General features: G+C 39.4%; 1 protein-coding gene and 1 long non-coding RNA gene across 2 annotated transcripts in view; one reads left to right on the top strand and one right to left on the bottom strand.

The window, feature by feature from the left end:
• Window positions 1-472: 472 nt before the first annotated feature.
• LOC113633628 (uncharacterized) lies at window positions 473-6,678 on the bottom strand. Its single transcript, XR_003438278.1, has 2 exons — window positions 6,533-6,678; window positions 473-650 (listed from the first exon to the last, which is right to left on the bottom strand). It is a non-coding gene; the product is annotated as an uncharacterized LOC113633628 (long non-coding RNA).
• Window positions 6,679-6,747: 69 nt separating this feature from the next.
• The window catches only part of CUNH2orf42 (chromosome unknown C2orf42 homolog), a 42,540-nt gene continuing 34,981 nt past the window's right edge, over window positions 6,748-14,306 (top strand). Inside the window, exon 1 of the mRNA XM_027131929.1 lies at window positions 6,748-6,845. The gene's annotated coding sequence lies outside the window, so the exon portion shown is untranslated. The remainder of the gene's footprint in view (window positions 6,846-14,306) is intronic.

The raw sequence follows: 14,306 nt of genomic DNA, 5'->3' as shown, positions 1-14,306 counted from the left end.
TAAGTAAACACTTTATATCAGTTAAGGTCCAGTCAAGGAGACAGAAGCCAACACTAAAATTTGAAAAGGGAAATTTTAATGTGAATAGTTGTTAAATAATAAAAAGTGGTTAACTACTAAAAGGGATCCAGAAATTGCAGGTGCAAAAAAAAGCAGCTACTATTTATGGACAGAGGGGACAATGCAGAAACTAAGGGTTTAGGAGAGCACTGAGTTTCTCACCTCTTCAAAGTGGGCTTGATTATCATAGGAACGTGCCACCTGCTGAACAAACATGCCAGAGGGCGTGGGCCAGAGCTGGTCCTTAGAAGCTGCCTGCCGTCACCAGAGGTGGGTGGGCTGGAGATAATCTTTAGAAATGGTCCACCATGTGGGGGAGCTATAGGGTTGCCAGAATTAGCAAGTGAAAGCACAATCGCAAATATTGCAAGAAACATACTAAAAGTCATTTGCTGTTTAACTGAAATCCAAGTTTAACTGGGTGTCCTGTATTTTATCTGTCAGTCCTCGAGAGTGGTGCAGCCAAAGCTGCCATGGAAGCAGCTGCAGGTAAGTAAAGTGTGGCCTGAGGGTGCAGCCGGGGCAGGTCCAGAGAACCACTGACGCGAGTGCCACTGGGTCTTCTGTACACTGATCCATTGGCTTGCACACTGAATAAAAAGAGAGAACCAGAACCCATAAGAAATGTGCCTTCCTGTCACCATCACCTTGCCATGTTCCCCCAGTGCCCTCTATTGACAAAGCCTAACATTGAGCCAACTGGCAAAGAAGAAATGTTTCACAAAGCAAGGCCAAGAAGAGTGGACTGGGGACCGAGACTCCCATTGCAGAGCCCTGCCATGTGAATGCCTTTTGTCTGCTCTTTGTCTTCAACTCTCCACTTAAATGTCCCTTCCTTAAAATGCCTTCCTTTCTTTACCCACAATCTAAATCAGTAGCCTCTCAAGCCATCTTATGTTTACTTTTCCTTTATAGCATTTGTCATCATTTTAAATTATGTATTTGTGCGATTATATCGTTAAAACCTGTGTTGCCCACTAAAAGCTGGTGACTTTTCTTCAGTGCTGTATATACCCAGTAGGTAGTAAATCAAGCAATTAATTTATCTCAATCTTGTTTTAACCAAATGGATTTCTACCATGTGCTGATAGTACTACCAGCTAGAGTACTGGGTATGAGGTGATAAGAGCTAAAACTAAAGGACCAAACCAGGGCCAATTCTTTATGCCATGCCAAGTAATTTGAACTTTTTTTTATCTTAAAGGTCCTAGGGAGCCATTGATCTAATTTGTTTTTAGTCAAGATGTCTTCCAGGTTCCTGGCATGAGCAATTAGATGGATGGTTGGGACTAGTTACTGGGGTAGGAAAAGGAAGAAGCGCATTTTGCGGGGGTGAGTAAGGATAGATGCTAGTTACAGGGCAGAAGATGAAAGCTAATGAGGTCTGCCTTTCAAAATGTGGTGCTTGGACATGTGTGACATTCAGGTAGAAATAGCCAGTAGGTAATGATATGGAATTTGGAAGGGAGGTCCAGGCTGAAATAGAGATGGGAGTCATCAGCATTTAGGTGGTAGTTCAACCCATGGAGTGGCAATCACCCAGAGAGACACTAGAGTGAGAAGAGGACTGAGGACAGAACTCTTAGGTCTATCAGTATTGAAGGGGACAGAGACAGAGAAGCTTGCAAAGGAGAATGACGAAGAGCTGCCAGACAGGTGGGAGAAATACTGCGGGTCCATGATGTTGCAGAAATCAAGGAGGAAAACATTCAAGGAGTAGTGAAGAGTCAAATTTGGCAGAGGGGAAAAATACAAATTGTGAAAAAAAGTCCACTGGATTTAGCAATGAGGAAGTAATTGGTGACTTTAAAAATGAGCATTTTGGGCTTCCCTGGTGGCGCAGTGGTTGAGAGTCCGCCTGCCAATGCAGGGGACACGGGTTCGTGTCCCGGTTTGGGAAGATCCCACATGCCGCGGAGCGGCTGGGCCCGTGAGCCATGGCCGCTGAGCCTGCGCGTCCGGAGCCTGTGCTCCGCAGCGGGAGAGGCCACAACAGTGAGAGGCCTGCGTACCGCAAAAAAAAAAAAAAAAAATCATTTTCAGTGAAGTAGTAGGAGCAAAATGTGGACTGTAAAGGAGTGGGAGGTGGGGATAGTTAACTAGTGCAGCCTCTGCCTTCCCGATTAAGTGGGCTATAGACGGAAGGAGAGAGGAAAGAGGAGATGGGTTTAAAAAAGCAATAATTTTTAAAAATCTCAATACAATAAACTATGAATAAATCACAAAGATAAGTAAATGACCACCAAAAAAACAACCCCACTCTTCATTCGGAAATACACAACAAAAAACATTCACCTCCGTTTTACATAGAAAATCGGAACAACAGTTAAAGAATGCGTTTGTGTGCATGTGTGTACTGTTTCTCTAGGATACTCAATTGAATGATGGATTAAAGAATGTAAATTGCAAAAACTATGATATATATTGTCAAATTATATTGGTACTTTATAACGTACAGCTCTTTATAATGGTACAGTTATAACGGTACAGCTCTTAAAAGCTGTACCATTTTACACTCCAACCAATAATGTCCGAAAGCACTCGTTTGCCCCCCTACTTTTACCAGTGCTGGTTGTTATTAAGCCTTTATTTTTGCCAATCTGATGCATGTAAAATGATCTCTTTTATTTCCCTGATTGTAAGTAAAGTTAGTGATTTGTTCCCATGATAGTTGGCTGTTTGTGTTTCTTTTCTGTGACCTGTCTGTATCCTTTGTCCATTTGACCTCCAAGGACTTTAAGACATTATAATAATCACATGTTGAATATGTGATAACTATATATCATATGTCTTTAGAAGTAAAAGATGCAGTAAAAATATGAGCAAGAAGTAACTATTGAATGATTAGGCAGAATTTTTAAAGAAACTAATAGATCCTGTAGAAATTAAAAACACAAAAGCTAAAATTAAAAATTCAATGGACTGGCAAAACCAAATTAGATACAGCTGAAGACATCTGTGAATTGGAACAGTACAACAGTGCAGAGACAAAGAGGTAGAAAATATGAAGAGAGCATGGAGAATAGAATGGGAAATCTAAAATATATTTAAACTGGAGTTCCATAAAGAGAGAAAACAATTTGGGATGGGAAGTATTCGAAGAGATAGGGCTGAGAATTTTCCCGAATTATTGAAGGGTAGGAATTCTCAGACAAGATCCACAATGAATCCCAAGGAAGATAAATAAAATGAAGTCCATGCTTACATATATAGTCAAATTGCAGATTATCAAAGACAGATTTTAAAAGCAGCAGAGAGGGGGAGAAAAAAGACTACTACAATGATATGACAATTAGATTGACATCAAATGTTTCAACAGCAAGACGATGGGCCAGAATTCAGAGGGGTATCTTCAATGTGCTGAAAGAAACAACCAACTTAAAGCAATCATACAAGAATGAGGATGAAATAGAAAAAGAAAAGCCAAGAGAATTTCCCAACAATAAATCCAATACTAAATGAACTTCTAAAGCGTATATTTCAGGGAGAAAAAAATCCCCAAACAAACGTCTGAGCTGCAAAAAGAAATGGTAAGCAAAGAAATTTATACATATGTAGTTTAATCTAAAGCAACAATAATAGTGCCTTCTTCTAAGGGAGAACTAAAATAAAATACTGTATAATAATAATATATATGACAGGAGGTGGTTAAAGTGTTCTAAGATCACTGTATTTTTTTTCAGGAGAATAGCAGAAAAATGTATTAGCTTTGGCCTTGAGTTAAAATGTAAAGGATCGTCACTAAGATAATAAAAATAGAGCATATAACTTCCCAAAAGAAGAGGTAACAAAAAAATCCAAAAGAAGGCAGAAGAAGAAAAGAAACAGAGAAAGCCAGACAAACCAATCTTAGATGGTAGAAATAATTCCAAATGGATTAACAAGCATAATACATGTACTAAGCTAATAAAAGAGATTGTCTAATTGGATTTTTAAAATCTAGATGCACTGCTTAGAAGCAACATCTAAAACAAAAGTATGCAGAAAGATATATACCAGGAAACCCTAAATGAAGCTGATGTAGCCAAATTAATAGCAAAGAAAATATATACACATCTGTTCTCAAGCACACATGGAATACTTAAGAAAATATTGGTTTTTAAAGGTCACAGGAGTTAGAAGGGTAAGGGAAGTTGAAGAATAATTATTGCCAATTGGCAAAAATCAAAGAACTGTGAATAATTGTTCTAATGTGCCAATACCACACAAATTCTTTTTATTGGAAATGCCTTTAAATATCAGAAGCTATTATTCATCTATTAACAAATAAATAAATAAAGCAGAGTTTCTATGAGATCAAAAAAAGTAGCCTATCATGTTTTCTGACCATAAAGAAGTTAGGTTAGAAATCAGTTACGAAAACGCATGTATAAATAACTTATGAGTCAAAGAAGACGCCATAGTGAAAATTTTAAATTATTTAAAATTTAAAGAAAATAAAAATATTGTCTATCAAAATTTGTGGAATGCAAATAAAATGGCCCTTTGAAAGTAACGTATACCCTTAAATGCTTATATTAGAAAAGAAAGGTTAGAAATTAATGGGCAGGGACTTCCCTGGTGGTCCAGTGGTTAAGAATCCGCCTTCCAATGCAGGGGATGTGGGTTTGATCCCTGGTTGGGGAACTAAGATCCCACATGCCACGGGGCAACTGAGCCCACGCACCACAAACTACAGAGCCCGCACACTCTGGAGCCTGTGTGCCACTAGAAAGCCTGCGTGCTGCAACTGAGACCCGACGCGGACAAAAATAAACTTTAAAAAAATAGTCTATATATATTAAAAACAAAAAAAACAATGAGAGAATTAAGTAAAGTGACTGGGTAAAAAATATTAACATACTGAAAATTAACATACCATAATGAACCATAACTTGAGAATATTGTGCAATTCTGAGAATCCTATTTATGAGAAGAGGGCTCAGAAAGGACTTCGATGATGGCAATGTTTCTTCAAAGACCCTTCTTTGAAGGAGGAATGGAAGAACCCTGAGTGTCTGGCTTGGAAGAAAGAAACCTCTTTTAGAATGGGGTTGCTTGATAGCTTCCTTTCTGGCTGGAACAGATAATGTGTCTCAGCAGAAAACCCACAGATCTCTTAGGACACATTTGGGCAATTCCACTGAAAAAAATTTAAACACTCTTTACAACAGGGTCTCTCAATTGTGGCACTACTGACATTTTGGTCCAGATAATTCTTTGTTGTAAGGGCTGTCCTGTGCATTGCAGGATCTTCCATGGCATCTACTAGATGTGTAGCAGTGCCACCAGTTGAGAACAACTGCTTTAGATAATCACTTGGTACTTATACAATCATAAACACAACCAGGCATTGAAACCCCACAGTATTACTAGGTGATTATCTAGATGATACAGGATATACTGATGATCATTTAAAACCTTATAATTGAAATGGAAAGACAAAATTGGAAAAATTTTCTGGAAAAAAATGTGCCCGTCTCCCCCTACCTCCAGTTTAAGAAACAACATAGCAAACCTTAATCATGAAAGGGACCACTTCTCTTATTAACAGTTGAGAAGACTACGGTTCTACCAGCTAAAGAATGTCACTCACCTTCTGGCTCAACAAGGATTAAGTCATTAGCCACTGCAGTCACTGACCTTCAACACACCCTGAAAGGAGTTCAGGGTGGAGATCAGAAATGGGGCACTCCATGCTCTGGGAAAACTGGCAGAATAGGACTTCATATAGATATTTTCGGGAGATTTTATGAACCCAGTTTCTTGCATCTTCCCATACTTAGAAAAACACTGAAATCATTATCTGTGCCTTGTGACCAGCAGCAATCTTCTACCAAGCTGTGTGCTTGATTACACATACCCCTTCTCCAAAATCACAGATGTACTAACCTCTCCCCATACCTCTTCAGATCACTTCTTCAAAGCTATCTGAGAGGTTGTCTCCCTGACTATAGTCCTAAGTAAGTCCCTGAATAAAACTGAAACTCACAGCTCTCACATTTTTTTTTATTTTAAATATTTTTATTATTTCCGTTGACAGTTCTCAGGCAACCAGCCCACAGTGCCACCACTAGTAAGTATCAGGATGAAAGCTAAAGGTGCAGGAAATCTCATTCCAGAGTTTTCCAACACACACACACAGCCCTCACCCTTAACATATTTGTACTCAGGAGCACAAATTTATTTATTTGATTAGACTTATTTATTAGACTTATTCTGTGCGATTCCAAGGACCAAAACTAGGTCATACCAGAACCCAATTCCAACGCCTAATACGGGAAAACGTTCAAGTAATATGTCAGAGTATAATTAAGGGAGAAAAAGATAACTTGATGCAAACACACAAGTGATAGAAGCAGCAAATACTTCGGTGGACAAGATCCCCTTGACAAAACACTAAATCGCAGCCGGCATCTGCTAATAATGTAGAAAATCTAAGTTGATTTTTGCATCAATGACCAATGGAATTCTACTCAGAAATAGGACTCACTCAGGCCTGAAACAGTCATGACCAGCCCTAGAGTTGTCTGTGCCTTCCAGTACCAGCAGGGTTGGCCAGAAGCCCTCTTTCTACAGCAAAGAACCTAAGTAGTACTACCGCCAGGTAGGCGCAGATTCCACCACGGGATTCCCCAATTGTCAGCCGCCTCCAGGAGGAGGAAACTACAACTCCCGTCAGACAACGCTAGCTGAGGTGGGCGGGCTCTCGCCGCGCGTGGGCGGCTCTGACCAATAACGACTGTCGTTACAGCGAACAGTTTGGCCGCGTTTGTAAAAGGCCGTGGCAGGCGAAGAGAGAGGAGGTGAGGGCGGTCATCAGCTGGGGGCCTGGGACGGCGGGGTAGGGGGCGCAGGGCAGGTAAGGGGGCTGTGTTGACAGAAGGCGGGGGCGGCAATGGGACAAGGGCGTAGAGCTGGGAATCCCGGCGGATAGCGTTTCCCAAGAGCAGGGTGCCAGGCAGGTGATGCTTCTGCTTGGGCCTACTTAGGACCGGAAGTGAGTGGTCGCGCGGGGAGGATGCCGGGAAGCAGGTCCCCGGGTGGGTGCGTCCGGGGGCTGGCCGCATCCCGGAAGCCAGGTGGGAGGTGCGGGTCCCGCAGGCCGGATGACAGGGGTCTTGTCTGCGTGGCCCCGGAGGCCTTTCTCCACTCTTCCGAGGCAGTGCGGGGCAATGGAAGCACCCTGGACCTGGAGTTGAGAGTCCTGGCTTCTAGTCCTGCCCCTTCCTCTCACTTGTGGTTTGACGGAATCCAGCAGATTCCAAACTCACGTTAGATTATCTAGAGGCCGGCTGAGGGACATTAATCAAATCACTACTTTCTCTGAGCCAGTTTCTTCATCTCTAAGATAAAATAATACCTACTTCACAGGATCGTGGTGAGCATACATGAGTAAATGCATGGGAAAAGCTTACTTGTACTCAGTAAACGTTAGCAAGTTTATGTTTTATTTATGGTGATCGTTCTCTTCACTTACTGTGCTTCACAAGCCTTAAACAGCATTCACCAAACTGTATATAGCTCTACAGCCGAATAGTACGGGGCTGAAAACCCAGCACTACAGGGAGTGTTCGTGGGGTAGCTCTTCCAGCACCAGTCCGTTTACACCATCTGAGGAGGCTGTTGAGTAAACTTGCCAGGGAGAGGAGACGCTTTCCTAGGCAGGATTCAGAAATACAGGTTCTTTATGAAACTGCACTCCTTCTTGGGTGGGACCCAACCAAAACTCAGACCAGGACTCCAACCCCCCTGCACCTCACATTGGGAATTGAACCCACAATCCCTGACTTAGGAGGGGACTCGAACCCACTGTCTTTTAGTTGAAACTGCTCACCTGGTGTCAGGACTTACTGAAGCTCAGAGAATTCAGCGTGAGGCAAAGTGGCAGGTGAAGAGTGAGTTTATTAGCATAGGAGGCTTGTGAGAGATACGAGCTGGACAGCAGGGGAGCACAGCCCTGAGAACAAAGAGGGCTATATTTTTATAATCAAAGAAAAAGTGGGGAGAGGAGAACACCACCTTCTTCCTCAGTCTTGGGCAAACGTCAAGGCTTACATCATCGGTTCCTCCTTTGACCCTATCTGGTCTAACCCGGACTGCCTTGGCGCTATTTAAATCATATGTATATTAGCAAAAGGGTGGTAAATTATACTAAGATATGGTAATCCATCTCAAGTTTTTGTATAATGTCCCCTCTCACCTAGTTTCTTTCCCCTTTCATCTATATTCCTGTCTTGGCTACATGCAGAAATGCTACTCTTCAAGGATCATTAACTCCCTGACTTCATGTAACAAGATTCAGACCCCATATCTATTGTCTTGTGTTGTAACTACCAGGATTTGTGGCTTGAGTGTGTCTGGTGTTTGGATGCACCTGGTCTTCCTTCAAGATAGTGTGGACTGTTGCTAGGTTACTGGATTCTTTTCTTGAGTGGTCATTAGCTTACATCAGTCTCCCAAACTCCCTTAAAATTCCCTTTCTCTCTTTAATCCCCTAGTGGGATTTCTAAACTAACTAATCCTACTCTATCCCTGTCATTTACAAATTGTGTTACTTGTTTATGTATGCTTTCAATATAGAATCTGTAATAAGTGATACTAGTACAAGTTTAAAATTCAAATCGTATGGAACAGTGAAATGTATATCTCCTTCCCACTTTCTGTTTCTCAAGTCCCCAGTCCCTTCTTCTGAGGCAACATATTCTGTATGTGTGTATCTCCCCTGTCTTTTTTCTTTTTTAAACCAAGAGTATCACATTGTACACGAAGTATTATACCTTTTTTTACTCCACAGTATATCTTGATATTTGTTCCTTATCAATACATATAAATCTGATTCGTTTTAGGGGCTCTATAGTAGCATATTGTATGGTTACACCATGATTTATTTAGTTAGCTCTTAGGCTGCTTCTGTTCTTGTGCAGTTATGGACAGCCTTGCATGGAGTACCCCTGTACATATTTTGTGTTCATGTGAGACTAGAACTCATGAAATCTTAAAAGTGGAATTGCTAAGTCAAAGTGTGTTTTAAGTTTATTTACATCCTTTTAAAGACGATATTGCAGTTTACACGCCCACAATAGTGTACAGTGCCTATTTCTCCACATCCTCATGTGATAACATTTATCTTTTGTGTCACTTTGCTGAAGTCTTGTTTTCATTTGCCTCTTGCTTATTGTAAGGTTGAATTTGGGACGTTTAAAATCATTTTTCGGGAATTCCCTGGGAGTCCAGTGGTTAGGACTCCGTTCTTCCATTGCTGGGGGCCTGGGTTTGATCCCTGGTTGGGGAAATATCTCACAAGCCACATCGCCAAAAAAATCATTTTTTTTCTTTTTCATAAGCTGTCTTTTTATGCACTTTGCTCATTTTTTCTAGTGGGTTTGCTTTTTTCTTATTGTAAAAATTCTTATTTTAGGAAATTAACCCCTTGTTATTTGTGTTCCAAATATTTTCCCTTTATTTTTAATGACAGATTTATTGAAACATAAATCACATAACATAAAATTCACCCTTTTAAAATGTTACAATTCAGCGATTTTTAGTATATTCACAGAGTAGTGCAACCTTTCATTACCCCAGAAAGAAACATCACACTCAATGGCAGTCACTCCCAGTCCCGCCTTTCAACCCTAGCAACCACTCCTCTTTCTGTCTCTGTGCATTTGCTTATCCTAGATGTTTCATTTAAATGGAAGGTAAGGCTTTTTATGTCTGGCTTCTTTCACTTAGCCTAATATATCAAGGCTCATTCATCCATGCTGTAGCATGTATCAGAACTTCATTCCCTTTTACGGCCAAATAATATTTCATTGTATGGATATATCGTATTTTGTTTACCCATTCATCAGTTGTTGGACATTTGGGTTGATTCTACTTTCTGACTTTTATGAATACTACTACAGTGAACACCAGTACAAATTTTTGTATGTTTTCAATTCCATTGGGCATATATAGATATAAATATAGATATAGATAGATATAGATAAAGATTCTCTTGGGAGTCATATGGTAACTCTGACATTTTGAAGAACGATCAGTTTTCCAAAGTGGCTGCACCATTTTGTAATACCATCAACAATGTATGAAGGTTCCAGTTTTTCTATACCCTTGTTATTGTCTATCTTTTCTTAGTCATCTTAGTGGCTGTGAAGTGGCATCTCACTGACATTTTGATTTGCATTTCCTTAGTGACGTGATATTGAATATCTTTTCGTGTGTTTATTGGCTATCTGTATATCTTCTTTGGAGACGTATCCATTCAGATCATTGGCCCATTTTTATTTTTTTGAATTTTATTTTATTTTTTTATACAGCAGGTTCTTGTTAGTTATCCATTTTATACATATTACTGTATACATGTAAATCCCAGTCGCCCAATTCATCACACCACCACCACCACCCCCGCCACTTTCCCCCCTTGGTGTCCATACGTTTGTTCTCTGCATCTGTGTCTCTATTTCTGTCCTGCAAACCGGTTCATCTGTACCATTTTTGTAGGTTCCACATATATGCATTAATATACGATATTTGCTTTTCTCTTTCTGACTTACTTCACTCTGTATGACAGTCTCTAGATCCATCCGCGTCTCTACAAATGACCCAATTTCATTCCTTTCTATGGGTGAGTAATATTCCATTGTATATATGTACCACAACTTCTTTATCCATTCATCTGTCGTTGGGCATTTAGGTTGCTTCCATGACCTGGCTATTGTAAATAGTGCTGCAATGAACACTGGAGTGCATGTGTCTTTTTGAATTATGGTTTTCTCTGGGTATATGCCCAGTAGTGAGACTGCTGGGTCATATGGTAATTCTATTTTTAGTTTTTTAAGGAACCTCCATACTGTTCTCCATAGTGGCTGTATCAATTTACATTCCCACCAACAGTGCAAGAGGGTTCCCTTTTCTCCACACCCTCTCCAACATTTGTTGTTTGTAGATTTTCTGATGATGGCCATTCTAACTGGTGTGAGGTGATACCTCATTGCAGTTTTGATTTACATTTCTCTAATAATTAGTGATGTTGAGCAGCTTTTCATGTGCTTCTTGGCCATCTGTATGTCTTCTTTGGAGAAATGTCTATTTAGGTCTTCTGCCCATTTTTTGATTGGGTTGTTTGTTTTTTTAATATTGAGCTGCATGAGCTGTTTATATATTTTGGAGATTAATCCTTTGTTGATTCACTTGCAAATATTTTCTCCCATTCTGAGGGTTGTCTTTTCATCTTGTTTGTAGTCTCCTTTGCTTTGCAAAAGCTTTTAATTTTCATTAGGCCCCATTTGTTTATTTTTGTTTTTATTTCCATTACTCTAGGAGGTGGATGAAAAAAGATCTTGCTGTGATTTATGTCAAAGAGTGTTCTTCCTATGTTTTCCTCTTTTTTTTTTTTTTATAGTGTCCAGTTTTACATTTAGGTCTCTAATCTATTTTGAGTTTACTTTTGTGTATGGTGTTAGGGAGTGTTCTAATTTCATTCTTTAACATGTAGCTGTCCAGTTTTCCCAGCACCACTTATTGAAGAGGCTGTCTTTTCTCCATTGTATATCCTTGCCTCTTTTGTTATAGATTAGTTGACCGTAGGTGCGTGGTTTTATCTCTGGGCTTTTTATCCTGTTCCATTGATCGATATTTCTTTTTTTTGTGCCAGTACCATGTTGTCTTGTTTTAAAAAATTTATTCATTTGTTTATTTATTTTTGACTGTGTTGGATCTTCATTGCTGCGCACCAGCTTTCTCTAGTAGTGGCGAGCGGGGGCTACTCTTTCTCATTGTGGTGGCTTCTCGTTGTGGAGCACGGGCTCTAGAGCACAGGCTCAGTAGTTGTGGCTCACGGGCTTAGTTGCTCCGAGGCATCTGGGATCTTCCCGGACCAGGGCTCAAACCCGTGTCCCCTGCATTGGCAGGGGGATTCTTAACCACTGTGCCACCAGGGAAGTCCATATTGTCTTGATTAGTGTAGCTTTGTAGTATAGTCTAAAGTCAGGGAGTCTGATTCCTCCAGCTCCATTTTTTTCCCTCAAGACTGCTTTGACTATTCGGGGTCTTTTGTGTCTCCATATAAATTTTAAGATTTTTTTAAGACACAGACCTACTAGAGAATGGACTTGAGGATATGGGGGGGAGGAACGGTAAGCTGGGACAAAGTGAGAGAATAGCATGGACATATATATATTACCAAACCTAAAATAAATAGCTAGTGGGAAGCAACCGCATAGCACAGGCAGATCAGCTCAGTGCTTTGTGATGACCTAGAGGGGTGGGATAGGGAGGGTGGGAGGGAGGGAGACGCAAGATGGAAGAGATATGGGGACATATATATATGTATAGCTGATTCACTTTGTTATAAAGCAGAAACTAACACACCACTGTAAAGCAATTATACTCCAATAAAGATGTTTAAAAAAAAGATATTTTGTTCTAGTTCTGTAAATAAAACACCATTGGTAATTTGATAGGGATTGCATTGAATCTGTTGATTGATTTGGGTAGTATAGTCATTTTCACAATATTGATTCTTCCGATCCAAGAACATGGTATATCTCTCCACCTGTTTGTATCATCTTTAATTTCTTTCATCAGTGTCTTATACTTTTCTGCATACAGGTCTTTTGTCTCCCTAGGTAGGTTTATTCCTAGATATTTTATTCTTTTTGTTGCAATGGTAAATGGGAGTGTTTCCTTAATTTCTCTGTCAGATTTTTCATCATTAGTGTATAGGAATGCAAGAGATTTCTGTGCATTAATTTTGTATCCTGCAACTTTACCAAATTCATTGATTAGCTCTAGTAGTTTTCTGGTGGCATCTTTAGGATTCTCTATGTATAGTATCATGTCATCTGCAAACAGTGACAGTTTTACTTCTTCTTTTCCAATTTCTATTCCTTTTATTTCTTTTTCTTCTCTGATTGCTGTGGCTAGGACTTCCAAAACTGTGTTGAATAACAGTGGTAAGAGTGGACATCCTTGTCTTTTTCCTCATCTTAGAGGAAATGGTTTCAGTTTTTCACCATTGAGAATGATGTTTTCTGTGGTTTGTCATATCTGGCCTTTATAATGTTGAGGTAGGTTCCCTCTATGCCCACTTTCTGGAGAGATTTTATCATAAATGGGTGTTGAATTTTGTCAAAAGCTTTTTCTGCATCTATTGAGATCATCATATGGTTTTTATTCTTCAATTTGTTAATATGGTGTATCACATTGATTGATTTGTGTATATTGAAGAATCCTTGAATCCCTGGGGTAAATCCCACTTGATCATGGTGTATGATCTTTTTAATGTGCTGTTGGATTCTCTTTGCTAGTATTTTGTTGAGGATTTTTACATCTATGTTCATCAGTGATATTGGTCTGTAATTTTCTTTTTTTGTAGTATCTTTGTCTGGTTTTGGTATCAGGGTGATGGTGGCCTCATAGAATGAGTCTGGGAGTGTGCCTTCCTCTGCAGTTTTTTGGAAGAGTTTGAGAAGGATGGGTGTTAGCTCTTCTCTAAATGTTTGTTAAAATTCACCTGCGAAGGCATCTTGTCCTGGACTTTTGTTTGTTGGAATATTTTTAATCACAGTTTTAATTTCATTACTTGTGATTGGTCTGTTCATATTTTCTATTTCTTCCCGGTTCAGTCTTGGAAGATTTTGCCTTTCTAAGAATTTGTCCATTTCTTCCAGGTTGTCCATTTTATTGGCATAGAGTTGCTTGTAGTAGTCTCTTAGGATGCTTTGTATTTCTGCAGTGTCTGTTGTAACTTTTCTTTTTTTCATTTCTAATTTTATTGATTTGAGCCCTCTCCCTCTTTTTCTTGATGAGTCTGGTTAATGGTTTATTAATTTTGTTTATCTTCTCAAAAAACCAACTTTTAGTTTTATTGATCCTTGCTATTGTTTTCTTTGTTTCTGTTTCATTTATTTCTGCTCTGATCATTATGATTTCTTTCCTTCCACTAACTTTGGGTTTTGTTTGTTCTTCTTTCTCTAGTTCCTTTAGCTGTAAGGTTAGATTGTTTATTTGAGATTTTTCTTGTTTCTTGAGGTAGGCTTGTATTGCTATAAACTTCACTCTTAGAACTGCTTTTGCTGCATCCCATAGGTTTTGGATCTTTGTGTTTTCATTGTAATTTGTCTCTAGGTATTTTTTTATTTCCTCTTTGTTTTCTTCAGTGATCTCTTGGTTATTTAGAATGTACTGTTTAGACTACATGTATTTATGTTTTTTATGTTTTTCTCCCTGTAATTGATTTCTAATCTCATAGCGTTATGGTGAGA

Source organism: Aethalodelphis obliquidens, unplaced genomic scaffold, assembly GCF_003676395.1.
Source record: "Aethalodelphis obliquidens isolate GAN/ISIS:26980383/991018 unplaced genomic scaffold, ASM367639v1 scaffold40, whole genome shotgun sequence".
Classification (NCBI taxonomy): domain Eukaryota; kingdom Metazoa; phylum Chordata; class Mammalia; order Artiodactyla; family Delphinidae; genus Aethalodelphis; species Aethalodelphis obliquidens.
The sequence above is the reverse complement of the archived record's forward strand: the minus strand, read 5'-3'. Positions and strand labels throughout refer to the sequence as shown.